A 17,583-nucleotide genomic window follows, 5' to 3' on the forward strand; every position below is an offset into this window, starting at 1 on the left:
GTCAACTATTTCATTTTCGGATTTTAGCTTAGTCATAACATGATTTATTTTATTCAAGATAATTGATAGATTACAAATTTATGTTACCAACTTGTATAAATTATTATTATTTTTACATTATAAATAATCTTACAGTGAAATTATGATTAATTGTATCAATTAGTAATCAATTAATCGATATTTACTTTAATCAATTCTTACATGAAATTTCAAGTTCGAGGAAATAAAATTCAAAAGAAATAAATAAAATATATAAATTTATTAAGTAAACCAGTTCATATGGAATTAAGTGAAATAATTATTACTCTAAGGGCACAAAAACATGTGCACAACCTCTATAAGGATTAAAAGTGATCGGGGCCGAAAATATTTAAAGCGAAACTATATTTGAACCATTATTTGTTGTAATCATGTATAGAGGAATAAATGCCTTTTTTTTGAAGGGTTTTGCACTTGCAATCTACAGAAGATGGAATGGATTTTTAGCCTTTGAGAGCATGAATGAGCTTCTACTATTACCATCTTTGTCTCTGAAGCTAATCAAAAGGTTGATGACTCTGATTTATCTTTTGGAGAAAACATGTTGAGTTTTTCAGAGTTCTTTATATTGAGTGTACAAATGACCACTTGCTCTTTTGCTGCTGCTCTGTCTTTCCTTTACAAACTATCTTTGAGCCTAAATTGCAGGTACTATGGAGACAAACCAAGCAGTTCATTGTACCATAAGTATTGCGTTTGATATCTATGTTCAATGGAGTTACTGTAACGTAGATATCAATACACCTTCATTTCAAAACTTATTAACTAACCACAAACTTCATAAACTGATCCTACTTATTTTGAACACTGATCTAACCTTCATGAGCATGCAGCCATGCATGTTGCGTATAAAACTTCCAATGCAGGGATAACCAAGACTGAATCTTTCCTTTTTAATTTCTTTGCATAAGAACTAATTGAAGATAGTGTTGTCAAAAGAGGCAATGGATGGCAAAATCATGAAGATATTTACATAACTACTCTCTCTCTGTGAAAATGAAAATATGTGAAACAATAGTATGAAGAGTAAAGATTAGGGTTCTACATGAAAGGGAAGATCGCATACTCTGCGTAGAAAAGATTCCATATGAAGCGATAGAACCCCAAGATTGCTTCCTGCAGAATTTCAATAAAATATAACATAAGGCATCGACTGCAGGTTGAAGTTATAATTAAGTTAATTAAAGACGAATAAATAAATGAAAACCCTCACATATGAATCTTACAAATACTGGTCACTTAGATTTTAGAAAGCTCAAACATCAGGCAAGTTGTTAACAATGAAAATCTTAGAGAGCTGAGTGGCTGAAATTGATCAATAGACTGTTTGCTGCCATAGGTTGCCAAACATATCGATGCAGTCATACAGGCATGATCATCCCACAAGTAAAAAATTCAACCGAAGTGCATCCGGTGCACTTAAGGAAACATAATAGTCTTTCTATGAATCAACCAATGCAAACCTTCTGCAAACACTAACAGGCGAAGACGTAGCAACTAGACCATAGTTAAGAGAATGATAAAAGTAGTAGTATTTTCAATATAAAACATGATTTTAATTATTATATCAATAATTTGATTCAAAGATGGTCATTCTATATGCTTCAAAATTCATCAACTTTTTAAGTTGATAAACATCATCGTCTTACTTCTAGTCCTCTAGCCAAAAAGCGAACTATTTCTCCCTTCGAGTTAGTACATTATGATGTTTGGGGACCTAGCCCAGTTACCTCAAAACCTTAATTTTGATATTTTATCTTGTTAATGATTATTCTAGACACAACTTTATTTGATGAAACATTGCTCATAATTATTTTCATTTTTCTTACCTTTCTGTTGAAATTCGAACCCAATTTGGGAAACAAGTACAAACTTTACGGAGTAACAATGCCAAAGAATATATTTCAGGACCATTTCAGAAATACATGCTTGAGCAAGATATTACCCATGGCTTCTTGTGTTGACATCTCTTCTTAAAACTGGGTTGCTAAGATAAAATAGACATATTCTAAAAACTTTTAAAGCTTTGTTATTTCAAAATGCAGGTGCCTAAATACTTCTGGGCAGATGTCGTCTCCTCTTCCATTGTTTTGTCTGGTAATACTCTTTTACAAATAAAAATTAGTTTTCTATCGCACCTAAGATGTGTGCACGATTAACATCTATGCTCCAGCTTGAGGGGAGTGCTAAAAGCTGTAAATAAGTCAACCCAAATTATAGAGCAACGATATAATTGTAGGGTTGAAGTTAGGGATTTGTTTCATTCACTTTCCTTTTCATATACTATAATACTTCTATATATAGTCGCGAATTCTTTGTGAACAAATACACATCTTATTCCATTCTAAAACCATCTGTTATTCAACAGGCCGAATGTTCTTCCCAATGTGTAAAGAAATTTCCATTACGTAAGCTATTATTGCTTTTGTCATCGGCATCAACTATTTTTCTTTGACATTGTCGTCGCTTTTTGCAATCTCCATGAGAGAAAGGCAGATTGCTTGCAGCGACATCCAAGGTTAAAATTTTTATTGCATCAAATTCACGTCCTCTTGGAAAGCTGATTTTGTAGTTCTAGCTCCCATGTGCGAGCTGAGTTTCAGAGGGATTGTTGGTTGGTTGGTTGTTTGGGGATTTCATGATGTTGATGAAGTTGAGGGTACTGGCTAATTGTATTGCGAAGTAGGACTGTAAGGTATGGATTTATTGGAATTTGACTAATCAAGCCCTTTAGTCCACGATTTTAGCCTCTCTTTTTTCTAATTCATGGCTTTATAAACTAATGCCTTCATTTAGAGCTTTTACAACTAATACTGATGAAGTAACAACAACAATAGAGGAGGCACTTGACGATCCCAAGTGGAGAAAGACAGTAGAAGAAGAGGTTGAAGCTCTTGAAAAGAATGGAACCTGGTCCATCACTGAACTGCCACAAGGGAAGAAGACTGTAGGCTGCAAATAGATATTCACTGTCAAGTATAATTCGGATGGTAACATTGAACGGTACAAAGAAAGGCTTGTGGTTGAAGGGTTTACACAAACCTGTGAAATTGATTACAATGAAACATTTGCTCCGGTTGCTAAACTCAACACAGTGAGGGTACTTCTAAGTCTTGTTGTTAACGAGGAATGGGGTCTTCACCAATTAGATATCAAAATGTCTAAAAGAAGAATTCTACATGAAGATTTCTGCAGATATGAAGGGACAGTTGAAAAAGGAGGCGGTGTGCAAATTAGAGAAGTCCCTTTATAGACTAAAACAATCACCGAGGGCCTGGTTTGAGAGGTTTACCACAACTGTTCTAAAGAATGGGTTCAAGCAGTGTCAAGCAGATTATACATTATTTATTAAGGTAACAACAAACCACAAACAAGTTATCTTAATTGTGTATGTAGATGATATTATTATAACTGGAAATGATGTTTATGAAATTGAAGAGTTAAAAAGACTGCTAAGAAGGAAATTTGAAACTAAAGACTTGGAAAACCTAAGGTATTTCTTAGGCATGGAAGTGGCAAGGTCTAACGAAGGACTTGTTATCAATCAAAGGAAGTATTTGTTACATTTACTGTCCGAGACTGGAATGGTGGGATGCAAACCAGCTGAAACACCAATGGAGGCAAATTTGCAATTTGAGAAAGAACCGGGAGCTCGAGTGAACAAAGAACAATATCAAAGGCTGGTTGGTAAATTAATTTACTTGTTTTTTACAAGACCTGATATAGCCTTTCTTGTTGGCATAATTAGACAACATATGGCAGACCCAAGAGAGGAACACCTCCAGGCAGCAAATTGAATACTAAGATACTTAAAGAGCACACCTTATCATGGTTTAAATTTTAGAAAAACTGAAAATCGAAAAGTTCAGCGTTTTTTCGATGCAAGTTGGGCAGGAGATTGACTAATAGAAGGTCCACTAGTGGCTATTGTTCATTTGTGTGGGGTAATCTTGTAACTTGGAGAAGCAAAAAGCAAACTGTTGTGACTAGAAGCAATGTTGAGACAAAATACAGAGCCCTAGCTCTCGGAATTTACGAAGGAATCTAGCTCCAATGGCTATTAAAGGAATTGCAACTAAACAAAGAAGAAAAATTTGAGATTCTAAGTGACAGTCAACCTGCCATAAGGATTGCCAAGAATCTTTTACACCATGATAGGACCAAACATGTTGAAGTGTTTGTTGAAATTGATAGACACTTCATCTCAGAAAAGGTCAATGGAGAAGTGGCAGAACTGTCCTTTGTCCCTTCGTGTTGAAATTCACATACAATTCTTGAAGTTTTCAAGAATATACAGAAGCGTATTTCTTATTCAACGTTAAGCAGTACATTTATACATGAGTTCATAGACTTAACAGCCTTCTAACTGCTCCTAACCACTCCAACAGACTCAACAAACTGCTAACAACCTACTCATTAATTGTGCACACATCAAACTAACAGCAACATATGTGAACTCACGAAAGCATGAGTTCATGCTTCAACATTCTCCCTGTCCTCCTCGGTTGTTCTCGTTTCAGCTACCTGAACTTTTTGACTAAACAGAACATGTGCAGATTTAGCCAAAGGTTTGGTCATTCCATCAGCCACTTGATGCTCTGCTGGTACGTAACTAACACGAACAGCTCCACATTCTACCTTTTCACGCACAAAGTGTATGTCCAATTCTATATGCTTCGACCGTGCATGAAACACCGGATTAGCACTCATGGCAACCGCACTCGTATTGTCACTCCATACGACCGGTATCGCATCAACTTCTTCCCCCAAGTCAGTCAACAAGGACTTCACCCAAATCACCTCAGCAACCGTATCAGCAATACTACGGTATTCAGCTTCTGTTGTTGAACGAGCAACAGCCTTTTGTCTCTTTGCACTCCACGAGATCAAATTGCAACCAAGGAACACACATGATCCTGACACCGATCTACGATCATCAACATTACTGGCCCAGTCAGCATCTGCAAATGCAGTCATACTGCAAACTTCAGCTGCAGAAGAACGTCTAAACACTAAGCCACATTCAATCGTTCCACTCAAGTAACGCAATATCCGCTTAACCGCAAGCCAATGACCATCACAAGGTCGATGCATGTACTGAGCTACCCGATTAACACTAAAGGCGATATCTGGTCTTGTATGACTCAAGTACAACAAGGAACCGACTATGCTTCGATACATCCATGCATCCGAAAGCGGCTTCCCGGCATCACTAGTCAACTTCGGTGAAACCACCATCGGTGTAGGTGCAGGTTTAACAGTAAGCATAGCAGTCTGTTCCAGCAACTCTTTAATAAACTTGCGTTGGCTCAACACCAACTTCTCAGAGGTCCTATGCACTTCAACACCTAGAAAGTATCCGAGTTCTCCCAGATCTTTCAACGAGAACTTCGCACCAAGTAGATTAACCACCTCATTAATAGCTTCATTAGACTCACCTGTGATGATAATGTCATCGACATATACCAGCACTATTATACGAACATCACCCACTCGGCGGATAAACAAAGACGCATCAGCCTTCGTATCACAGAACCCGAGCTCCAGCAGGTAATTGCGCAGCTTGGCATACCACATGCGTGGTGCTTGTCGCAATCCATACAAAGCCTTCCTCAGCCTACAAACAAGCCGAGTTCCATCACTAGCCACTCGTTCAAAACCCGGTGGTTGGACCATGTACACCTCTTCTCCAAGCTCACCGTTAAGGAATGCGTTGTTAACATCCACCTGCCTTAAACTCCAACCTCGAGTCACAGCAAGAGACAACACAGCATTTACAGTAGTAGTCTTCACCACCGGACTAAACGTGTCACCGAAGTCATGGCCAGGTACTTGTGAGTAACCCTTCGCCACAAGACGTGCTTTATGCTTCAACACAGATCCATCCGCATTAAACTTAACCTTGAATAGCCATTTGCAGCCAACTGCTGCTCGCCCTTTTGGTAATGGTTCTAACGTCCAAGTGCCATTCCTCACCAACGCATCATATTCAGCCAATAGCTTCCTTCCATTGTGGATCTTGAAGCGCTTGCTTTATCGAGCTTGGCTCTCCAACATTGCCCTGAGTTTGTGCAACAAAAACTCTTGGTTTAAAAATCCCTCGCTTACTGCGTGTAACCATTGGATGCTCATTGTACACCGAAGGACAGACTGAGGTAGCCTCAACACGGTCTATCTCAGCAACAGTCTCAACACGGCCTGTCTCATCAACCAACACACCACCAACCTCATTGATCTGACTTTGCTCCAACCCCACCGAGCTATTGTCTTGACTTCCACCAACACTTCCATTCTCAGTATGTCGACTCACCCTACTACTCGATGCTCCAACTTCAGCAACTGTTGGCACACCGTTAGTACACACTGGGGTATATTGACTCTCTTGAACAACTGGTTGTGTTGAATTACCACAACACGTTGAGCACCAGGAATTACAACCAACGAAGCTCTACTACACGGTTTTCCCACAGCAATCTCATTCTTCTCACTTCCAGACTTAGCAAATGGAAACTCATGCTCATCAAAACGACATGCCGAGACACATACACCCGTCCATCCGATGCTAAGCATTGATATCCTCGATGATTGATGCTGTACCCCAAAAACACGCACGATTGTGACCTGTACGCAAGCTTGTACGGTTGAAACACCCGTAAATGAGGGAAACATCTACAGCCGAACACCCTCAAATGATCATACGTAGGGGTTTTCCCAAACAATCTCTCAAACGGAGTACGGCCTTGAAGTACCTTAGTTGGCAATCTATTAATTAAGTGAGCTGCTGTTACAACTGCAAAGGACCAGTATTTCAACGGTAATGAAGCTCGAGCTAATAAGGTCAAAGCCATCTCAAACAAATGCCTATGCTTCCTCTCAACAACCCCATTCTGTTGAGACGTATGAGGACATGTCACTCGGTGTTTTATACCACACTGTGCAAGAACAACAGATAGCGACCGGTACTCACCTCCCCAATCCGTTTGCACAGCCTTAACCTCCTGTCCAAACTGAGTTCGAACCAACTTCTGAAACAGCTGAAACGCACTAACAGCCTGCCCTTTGCTCTTCAGTAAATACACCCAAGTATGCCTCGAAAAGGCATCTACAAACGAGACGTCTAAAGCCATTCGACTCAATGTGACCTGGACCCCATAAATCAGAAAATACTAGTTGAAACGGTTGTTCATACTGAGTTTCAGAAGCATAAAACGGCAGCCTATGGCTTTTGCCCATATGACACGAAACACATACTGGAAGAACCTCTTTATTAAAACCACTAGGCAAACTGATATTACATTGTTTGCACACTTGCAACAAGACTTTATAAGACGGATGACCTAAACGATCATGCCACAGTACATAGCTGTTATTAGAATTAAAAGCTATATTTGCTTCAGCAATTCGGCCTTGAGTAGACATAACACCATCGAACTCATACAAGCCACCAGTCTCTCTTCCTCGCAATAATTCAGCACCGGTCCTTTCATCCCGAACCACACAATGCTGAGCATGAAACTCTAAGAACACTCCATTATCCCTAGCAAGCTTGGAAACCGATACCAATTTCTTAGTAATTGAAGGCACATGCAACACATCGCTCAATATTAAAGCACGAGATGCAGTACTAACATTAGCTTTACCAATTCTAGTTATAGATAAACCACTACCATTGCCTACAGTCAGCTTACCAGCTCCAGTATAATCCGAGCCATCATTTCTGTAGCGTCAGGCGTGATATGGTGAGTTGCCCCCGAATCTACAAACCACGAGCGTGGAGAAGAATTCGTGGCAGTCATGTTTGCAAGAGGCTTGAACCGTTCTTGATCATCCAACCCTGTTGTACCTCCATTTGTATTATTTACACAGGAACACTTGTTAGAATTATATTGACAAACATTAGCCGTGGGCACTCGTTCCTTAAATGAGTTCCTTGAATCAGAATTCCTCAAATCAGACTCATCTACACCCAAGAAAGACTTATCGAACCTGTACCAACACCTATTCACGAGGTGACCATTCTTGCCACACAGCTGGCACTGTAGCTTGACACGTCCTCGACCACGACCAGCTTGACCACTATATGTGGACTGCCTCTCCGATGTAACCTGATCTTGTCTGGTAAACCGATTGGTTCTATCATCCACAGATGCTTTTACTTGAGCAACATTAGCCGCAGCTGTTATGTTGTCAAACTTACTGAAGTTCTTCTGCTGAGTCTCAGCATCGATTAGAACAGATACAACTCCTTCCAGATTCAAGGCGTCACGACTGGCTGACAAGACAGTAACCACCGGCCTATATTCAGCCGATAACCCATTCAATATAGTCGCAATGTGCTCTAGATCAGACACTGGACTACCACATGATGCTAGAGCATCACATATTTCCTTAACTTGAGAGATATAGCTGCGCATTCCTAAATCTCCTTGATGAACAGCTTTCAGCTGGTAATGCAAATTCATTACTGCCATTGTAGACTTACAGGCGAAGACCTTATTGACGGTCTTCCAAACCTGCGCAGCTGTCTCAGCCCCTACTAAGTGCGGTAGCAAGGTTGGACTAATCGTAGATAACAACCACGACGCCAAAGCACTGTCTTGGGCTACAAAGACTTCATGATCTTCGTTTTCAACAACCGTGCCATCGTCAAGCACAACCGTCGCTGGTGGAGAAACAGCCGCCCCAGAAAGCAGCTTCTCAAGTCGATGACTCCTAACAGTCAACAACACCTGTTGTTTCCAAAGCAAGAAATTCCGTTCATCGAGCACCACACTCAACCGTTTGTTAGTAAAACCTCTGGAAGCAGTTACCAAATGTTCAGCACTGCTTACAGCACCGCCGGAAATAGGAGAGGCCGAAAGCACCATAGCTCCAACGTTGGCTCAACAGGACCCTGACACAACTCCTTCTACACCACCAGAACACTAGCATCTGATACCATGTTGAAATTCACATACAATTCTTGAAGTTTTCAAGAATATACAGAAGCGTATTTCTTATTCAACGTTAAGCAGTACATTTATACATGAGTTCATAGACTTAACAGCCTTCTAACTGCTCCTAACCACTCCAACAGACTCAACAAACTGCTAACAACCTACTCATTAATTGTGCACACATCAAACTAACAGCAACATATGTGAACTCACGAAAGCATGAGTTCATGCTTCAACACTTCGAAAGGACAGCTTGCTGACGTGTTCACCAAGGCACTACCAAAGGTTACCTTTGATGCAATCACATCCAAGCTGGGACTATACAATGTATACATGCCAGCTTGAGGGGAAGTGTAGAATATTTACGTGTAAATAAAGTGTGAATAGAGTAATTTCTATAAATTAGAATAGATTGCAGAAAACAAGGGATTGCATTCCCAAAGATAGAGGATGACATTTAGGGATTTGATTACTGATTTTGTGCAACTTTCCCAGATTAAGCTTTATTTGTAACCTATAAATAGGTAGTCCTTTTATCAATAAATAATCAAGAAAATACGGAGAAATAATCTTCTTATCTGCACATACCACTTATCTACAATAACTATCTCCAAATGTGTTGGGCACCAATACTTTTAAGAAAAACAAGAAGTCGGAGCACCATAGGTTCATACCAAATGTGGTCATTTATTCAAACTAACAGCCAAAGCTGGGCTTAACTTATCAACACCGTAACTCCCAGTAGGATGGTGAGTCTAGATATCCATTTGCTATATGGTTACTCATAATCACCGAAATTGAAAAATTCATTCAACTGAAGTATATAACAGGTCAAATGCGCTAATGTGATATGATCTATGTGAAGTTAGGCATCATTACCTTAGTGTAATTTGCTTGCTCTAACACCCATGCCTGAACCAATATTAGAAAACATTGCATCAGAGACCGAAGAAACAACAATCAGTCACAAACTGAACTGACATTACAAAGCCATAAAGAATCATTCCAGGTCATTATTATATTTGCAAAAGTCATAAATCCAGGAAACGCACCTGGAAAACCAAGCATACTCTCAAGAAGATATGAGCAGGTATCATTAAACTACACCTGAAAGCCTGTAACATATGCAATTGAAGAATTTACTATTTTTGGTTAATCTCTCTTGAAGATAGATTAAAGAAATCAAAACAATGCTCAAATGCTTCGGTGAGCTACACAAAGTAAGCAATGAATTCAGGCACAAATACTAGGGAATGATAAGACAGATTTTTAGAGGTACTCGTTCACCTGAGGCATGTATATTGCAGCCAACACAGCAGCAACATAATTCACCAGTAGAAGTCAAGTACCAAGAAGTGAAATATTTCTAACTCCAAGCTTTGTTGCTAATGTTGATATTTGAAATCTGTATATGATTGCACAAACAGATCTCAGATGCTGATATAGAAAATTTTAGTGACCAAAACAGTAGTATAGGTTTAAAATCAAATAAAGAGGGGTAACTTCCAAAGCAAGAGGGAAACTGAGGCTCAAGGGAAGATTCAGACAAATAGCCATAATTTGCACAAAAATCAATCAATGTTTCACGACTCATGAAAGAAACTCAGAATGGGTGGCTGGGAAACTTGATATCAACAATGTTAACTGGTGAACCGTACCTGGTCACGCAGGCTGTCTTCGGTTCATCTCCCTCGGCTATCCTTACTTGGTAATAGCCCGATCGCAAGTCCAACTTGGTGAACCACCTTGCACCACCAAGCTGATCGAACAAGTCCGCAATAAGGGGAATTGGATACTTGTTCTTCACCGTGAGCTTATTCAAAGCCCGGTAATCGATACACATCCGCAAGGAACCATCGTGCTTCTTTTGAAACAACACCGGGGCACCGTAGGGGGACTTTGATGGTCGGATGTAACCAGCATCGAGGAGATCCTTCAACTGTCTGCGCATCTCCTCTAACTCGGGCGAAGCCATTCGGTAAGAGACTCAAGCGGGTGGCTCCGCATTTGGCACAACCTCAATCTTGTGATCAACCTCCCTCTTTGGAGTCAACTTCTTGGGCAACTCGGCAGGCATCACATCTTTGAATTATGCCAAAACGTGGCTCACCACGTCGGAAATATCCTTGGTTGTGGCTGGCTCGTCACACACCAAGATCGCTAGGAAGGTCGGTTCCTCCTTGCGCACCGCCTTCGAGAATTGAATCGCGGACAAGACTTTGGACCCTGCTCCAGACCCTCAGCTTACTGGGACTATGCATTGTTGCTTTGGATCCAAGATGCACAAGCAATCGGCAAAGGGTACCGGGAAAGCATTGATCCTGTCCAAGAAACTTAAGCCAAGAACAAAATCGAAATCATCAAGAGGAATTACCTTAATAGTTTCTCTTTCGGACCAACCTCCGACGGTTAGCTCAATTCCTTTTGCGACCCCTGCAATTGGAACTTCTTCGGCATTCACGGTTTTGATGGAACCATTCGCCTTCTCCACATGAAGGCCAAGTCTCTTGGCCACTGGTTCGGACATGAACAATTCTGAGGCACCGGTGTCCACTAGTGCACTCAGTTTTTGGCCAGCAACGTTGACGTCCACGAACATCAACCCCTTCTTCTTTCGACCCTTCTTGACCTCCATGGTGCTCAGAATGGAGCCAAGCTTAAGAGTCTCACTCTCTTCCCCATCTTTCTCCTTGATGGCTGAGAGTTTGTTCCTCTGCGGACAGTCCCTCGCCAAGTGCCCTTGGCCCTTGCAGTTGTAACATTGGATAATCAGCTTATCTTTCTTATCGAAGTGCTTAATATTCGATGACCTTCCACTGCCACTCGAATCTTTGTCGGATCTGGACGCCCTGTCCCTATCATCACTGCTGCCTCGGAACTTTGGCTTTGGTTTGGAGTCCACACTCTTGACGCCAAGCTCAATGACTGACTCGGCCGTCGTCAAGGCAGTCGAGAGATCCTTGACCCCTCGTCGCCTTAGCTCGTTCTTCGCCCATGTTTTCAACCCATCCATGAAGGTGAAGAACCCGTCTTCTTCACTTAAACTCGGGACTTGTAGACTTACTTCGACGAACTTTCGAACATGCTCCCTCAATGACCCTTCCTGCTTGAGACACCTCAGCTTGGATCGTGCCTCATCTTCGGCATACTCCGGGTAGAATTGTTCCTTGAACTCCGCTTGGAACTCTTCCCACGTTGCGATGGCAGCGGTACCACACTTCACATCGTTGCATCTACGTCGCCACCACATGAGGGTAACCTTGGACAAGTAAACGCTAGCGATACTTACTTTCTTGGCATCCTCCGTGATGCCTGTGGCCGCAAAGTATTGGTCCAGCCCCCAAAGGAAATTCTCGACATCTTGGGCTGACCTGGACCCTTTGAACTTCTCCGGCTTAGGGATGTCGCCCAAGGCTTTGGGTGCAACCGTGGCTGCGCTATTTCCGAACGCAGCTTTGCACACCAACAACTCAGTCTTGAGCAACTCGACCTCCTTCTTTAGCTTTGCCACCTCAGAATCGGAACCCTCGCTCTTGAGTTCCTCGACTTCCGTCCTTAAAGCCACGACCATGGCTTCTAAGGAATCACCACGATCGGTTGTCCTTGCATCCAACTCGTTGAGTGAATCCTGAACCTCCTCCTTGATAGAATCCAAGGAATCTAGCTTATCGAGATCTATCGATCCCAGCCTTTCAAGGTCTACGGACTCCAGCATGTCCAGCACTACCCTGGCTTCCGTCATGGAACCTTTGAGCCTGGTAACCTTCTCCTGAAGGGATGCGAGAACATCTCTTGATGGTGCTCTCTTCTTTGCAACATTTCGGGACTCGTTCCCCTCGGAACCTCCCACATCGCCATGTTGTGGTGTCATCTCGAACCAACGAAAATTGATAAAAATACGCTCTGATACCACTTGTCACGGGGCTAGACTGCTGCTAGCAAGCTCGTGCGGCCTTAGACGTTTTCTTGGTCGAAAACCGGCTAAGTGACCCGAACCTTCACTAAGCAAGAATGCTTAGAAGGTTTCTAACCCAAAGGAATTGGGGAAAATAAAGAGATGGGTGAGCTAAAGGAAGAAGAGAGATTTGAGAGTGAATACTAGTTTTTATTTCTCAACTTGAGGTGTGTAAATGAAGGGGGGTGAGCCTCCTTTTATAGTTGGAGTCTCCTACAATGAACGGTTGGGATTAAAGTACATCAACGGCTAAGATGAGAGCTATATACTATTTACAACAAGTGAGCAATGAGTTGGCATCATTATCTTCTAAGATGATGCTAAATAATTATCATGTCTCTAAGGTGGATTGGGTCAGCTCACTTGGGTCTTCTAGAAGGCCCAAAACGTGGTAAAGATAGTCCCTGGCAGCCTGGAATGAATTGAGCTCGGTCATGGGCTGGCGGTTCGTGACAATAGCATGAATATAGTATTCTATTCAGTTCTAGACTTGTGATAAGTCTAGATTCAATATTTTAATACATGATCGCATTCCACATTATGATACATGACATGAATTCATATTATATGCATTAAGTGACATGAATATGCAGGAAAGGTTATATAAGTTATGTGATACAATGATGGAACATGATATGTTTATGTGATAAAGGTATGAAAATTATATGTCTATAAAATATAAATTATGGGAATGGTGAAAGCCCATGTTATGTAGATGAGAACTATAGGTTTAGTTGACATGCCAAGAGTAGAGGGTCTACAGTGCGATTCTTAAGGAAATTTTCTACGTGGTCCTTAGAGACAAGCTTATATGGCACTACAGTGCAATTCTACGCGGCACTTCGATGCAATTCTACGCGGCACTTCGGTGCAATTCTACGTGGCACTTCGGTGCATTTATACGAGCTGTGGTGACAGCATAGTGCACAACCTCACCGTACTCACATACCTTAGGTTCTCAGTATGGTATCATGGGCCAATAATCTTATTAATATGAATTCATGAATGTTAATATATTATGCTTACTGGTAAAGAACATGGTGATATAAACGGCATGGTTAAGCATTTGATTTCATCTCATTCCATTTAATTATAGCATTTCCATTACATTTCTTTGTTATCATTATTATTATATTGCATCACTAAGTCGATGACTTAGCGTGTGAGTGTTTCACACGTAGGATCCGAGAAAGTAGACGATCAAGGTTAAGTAGCTGAACAACATTACTCTTACAATTATCAGATCAGAAGCAACTTAATAGTATGTCATTTTGTTATGTAAATCAATGTTGGCATGTAATAGAATGTTAAGTTGTGTATGCTCTGAGTATTTTGATAAACTTGTATTAACATATGTATATTATTGTATTTTAATAATATAAGTTCAAATGTTTTATCAGTTTTTTTAAGAGTATTGTTTTGTTTAGTCAATGTGACGTCCTGGACTCGTATCCGGGTCGGGTATGAGTTGAGGGTGTTACACATCATGCCAGAAAATAATAGCCTCCCCATTCCCAACCTTGAAGCTGAAATGCTTTCTGAAACTATCTCCAAAATCATCATTGGCCAAACAACTATTAATCACACCTTTCCATACCCAAGAAGCTTTCGGAAATCCCCTTCTCTCGATAGACAGATCTTTCCGGTCCAAACCATTCTTACAACATACTACCCTTTTCCATCATGGCCTAGATTCAATCGCAAAACGCCAATAACATTTACCCAAGAGAGCTCTATTCATGAGGTTTAAATCAATAATCCCTAGCCCGCCTAACTCCTTAGGGTTACATACAGACTGCCAATTAACCCAATGGACTCTTCTCCTCCCATTCAAATCACCCCATAAAAAGTTCTCCATTATTGAATTCAACCTCGAGAGGACCCTAGATGGCAACCTGAAAACAGACAAGTAATAAAATTGGTAAGGAACATAAAACCGATTTGATTAACACCATCCTCCCTGCAATAGAAAGAGAAGCAGATTTCCCATGGATGATCAGGGGTCAAGTTCATGAACTAATAGCCAATGCTTTTATAAAGTCGCAATACTAGGTTATAAATACAATAGAAGTGATTGATCACTTTTCCTTTTTCATTTGTTTGTGGTCAAAGATATACATATCGACTGGAATGAATGGCACCCAACTCCACTGAAATATTGACCAACATTATGAAGTTAAGCCTTAAAAGAATGGTTACCCACCTCCACTGAAACGGAAGTCTAAGAGAAACTCTCGTGGCACAATAAACCCCAAAATTCAGAAGGAAGCCCCGCACCTGCAAATGTCAATTTCTTAAATTTTCTCCAATAATGACAGTTAGAAACAAACTTGAAAATGTTTTCAGTAGTAAATGATGGTGCCAATTCATGCAAAAGGGTATCATTTCCACATAGGCTACAGTAATTATTAAAAAACCATAAACTATTAATATCCGTGTACTACAGCGTCCAGTCACTGTCATTGATCATACTTCCATTTCCAATTTACAGCCAATTCTAAAATCAAATCAATTAATATTTATGCTGCATAACATTCAATCAACGAATGCACCAGAAACATAGATAAAAATATGATATAAACTTCTCTCTAATGACTTCTGAAATGAGTTGCTTCATTTTCTACTATCAAGAAGAACCTTTTGTTCACGCTTAACATGCAATTAGTTTCAGGCAACCCATGTTGTCAGCGAGATAGATCCATCATTGAATAAAGTTAATAAACAATATGTGCTTCACAAAAAAGTACCGTGGCAATTATAAGAAACGCTGCAACAGGAAATCTCTTCATTCTAAATAGGGGGAACAGAATAAATGGTGCCCAGGAAAAGACCAAGAGAGTAAAGAGATGTGATAAATGGGCCAAAGTTGTATTCAACAATCAGAAGGCCTGTCACTGCAAAAAATATCACCAAGAACCATGCTGACTGAACTGAGAGATCCCCTGCAGCTACAGGTAAGTAGGGTTTATTTACCCCGAAAAGTGGAGAGAAAAAAAGGTTAGTTACATTCTCATCTCTTAATGTCACTATTATATACCCCATAAGAATAATCTTGAAACCTCAAATTTTGTTTAAGAAGCTATGCAGTTTTACAGTTCCTGCATGATCTACAATCTAAGATGAAAATTATAACACAGATATACAATAAAAAAAGACATTTTATTATAGCCAAACAATTCAAAAGGAAAAATAACATGTTGAATAATAAAAATATATATGTTTAGATAACAAAGACTCGAAGTTGTGTATTGCCAGCTCAGATTTAAATTTCAGGGATGTTAAATAAGTCGCTACTTACATTTTCAGTTGAGCACTAAATTGTTTTTACAAAGAAATGCCACATACTTGTCAATGCCGATATCATAGATCTGATTGATGCCAACTACATAATCATTTCCACATATTAGAGCCATAACACCGGAAAATGCCTTCAGCAGCAAAGACCACTTTATCAAATTCGAGTTCTCAATTAATGTTCTTCCCACCAAAGCACTGCAAATGGATTTGATGACAAACTTCACTTAAAAGAAACCAGAAACATTTAATAAACGCACCACATATAACCAGTACTTCAATCATAAGTACTTATGCTGATCCTAGAGCCGTTCCACGTATTTTATGGGGCATTAAGAACCTCCAGCACACATCTCTGAAAGTTGATACTTTATTCAGCATTGGATCAGACCCAGTAGCACCAACTTGACTGCAAGCCTGGTATAAGCCACATTCACATTACATTAATGGCACAAATAGACTCGTTAATTCTCATCGGCTCAAAGTTAACAACACAATAAATATGAAATAAAGGGGTGGATTGGCAAACAATTTACAACTGTACACACTGCTAAATTGACCAAAGCTGTTTTGAGCTGGTAAGCTCAAGACGTTTACTATTAGATCACTACACAATAAAAAAGGGTTTCAAATCTTGTAAAAGACAGTCGTCAACAGCATCAATGAACTTGAAACTAAAATTTTCAGTTTAAATGAAATTAGGCATAGTTTGGATGTTGTTTTACTGCTTGTTTTTTCTTAAGATGTGTTTGAAGACAACAAACAAAGAATATATTTTAAAAAAATAAAGATAAAAAAATGCCAACCTTTCGAATTTATATCTAATGAAGTATCGTTTAGCTTTTTACCAGTTGCTTTTGATTTACATTTAACTGGAAAGTCTACAGCAAGCTTATTCTCGAAGATAAATAGATAACTCCAAGAAGTTCAAGTTATTACACAGAGCCCAATTCTCAACTAACATTCAAAATTTGGATTCTCAATCGCAGATTCGCTGCCATAACCGACAAGAAACCCAGAAAACAAGAACTTAAAATAAGAGTTTGAGGAAACAGTATATACCCAGATTGAATTACGTTTGTATTTTCCTAGCTGGAACATGTTTTGAGCAACTTGAACGATTGTACAGCCCAACTGAGACCCCATATTTGAATCATTTCAAAGACAAATCAAAATGATTGGCATTGAGCTTACTGGGTATCGCCTTTGGCGGACAAGAAGCGGCCTTGCAATGAGGATTTACAGCTGAAATTCCAAGGGAAGAACGGTGGGAGAGTGAGAGATCCATACAAGAGTTCCAAAAAATAGCAATGTTGTTGAGAGTTGAAACAGGGAAGAAAGGGAGAAAATAGAGAAGTT

The 17,583-nt window shown here is 40.1% G+C and overlaps 1 pseudogene; it reads right to left on the minus strand.

The window, feature by feature from the left end:
* Positions 1 to 949: 949 nt before the first annotated feature.
* On the minus strand, positions 950 to 17,583 carry LOC120146586 (annotated as a pseudogene).

Source organism: Hibiscus syriacus, unplaced genomic scaffold (assembly GCF_006381635.1).
Source record: "Hibiscus syriacus cultivar Baekdansim isolate YM2019G1 unplaced genomic scaffold, ASM638163v2 tig00110930_pilon, whole genome shotgun sequence".
Lineage (NCBI taxonomy): Eukaryota > Viridiplantae > Streptophyta > Magnoliopsida > Malvales > Malvaceae > Hibiscus > Hibiscus syriacus.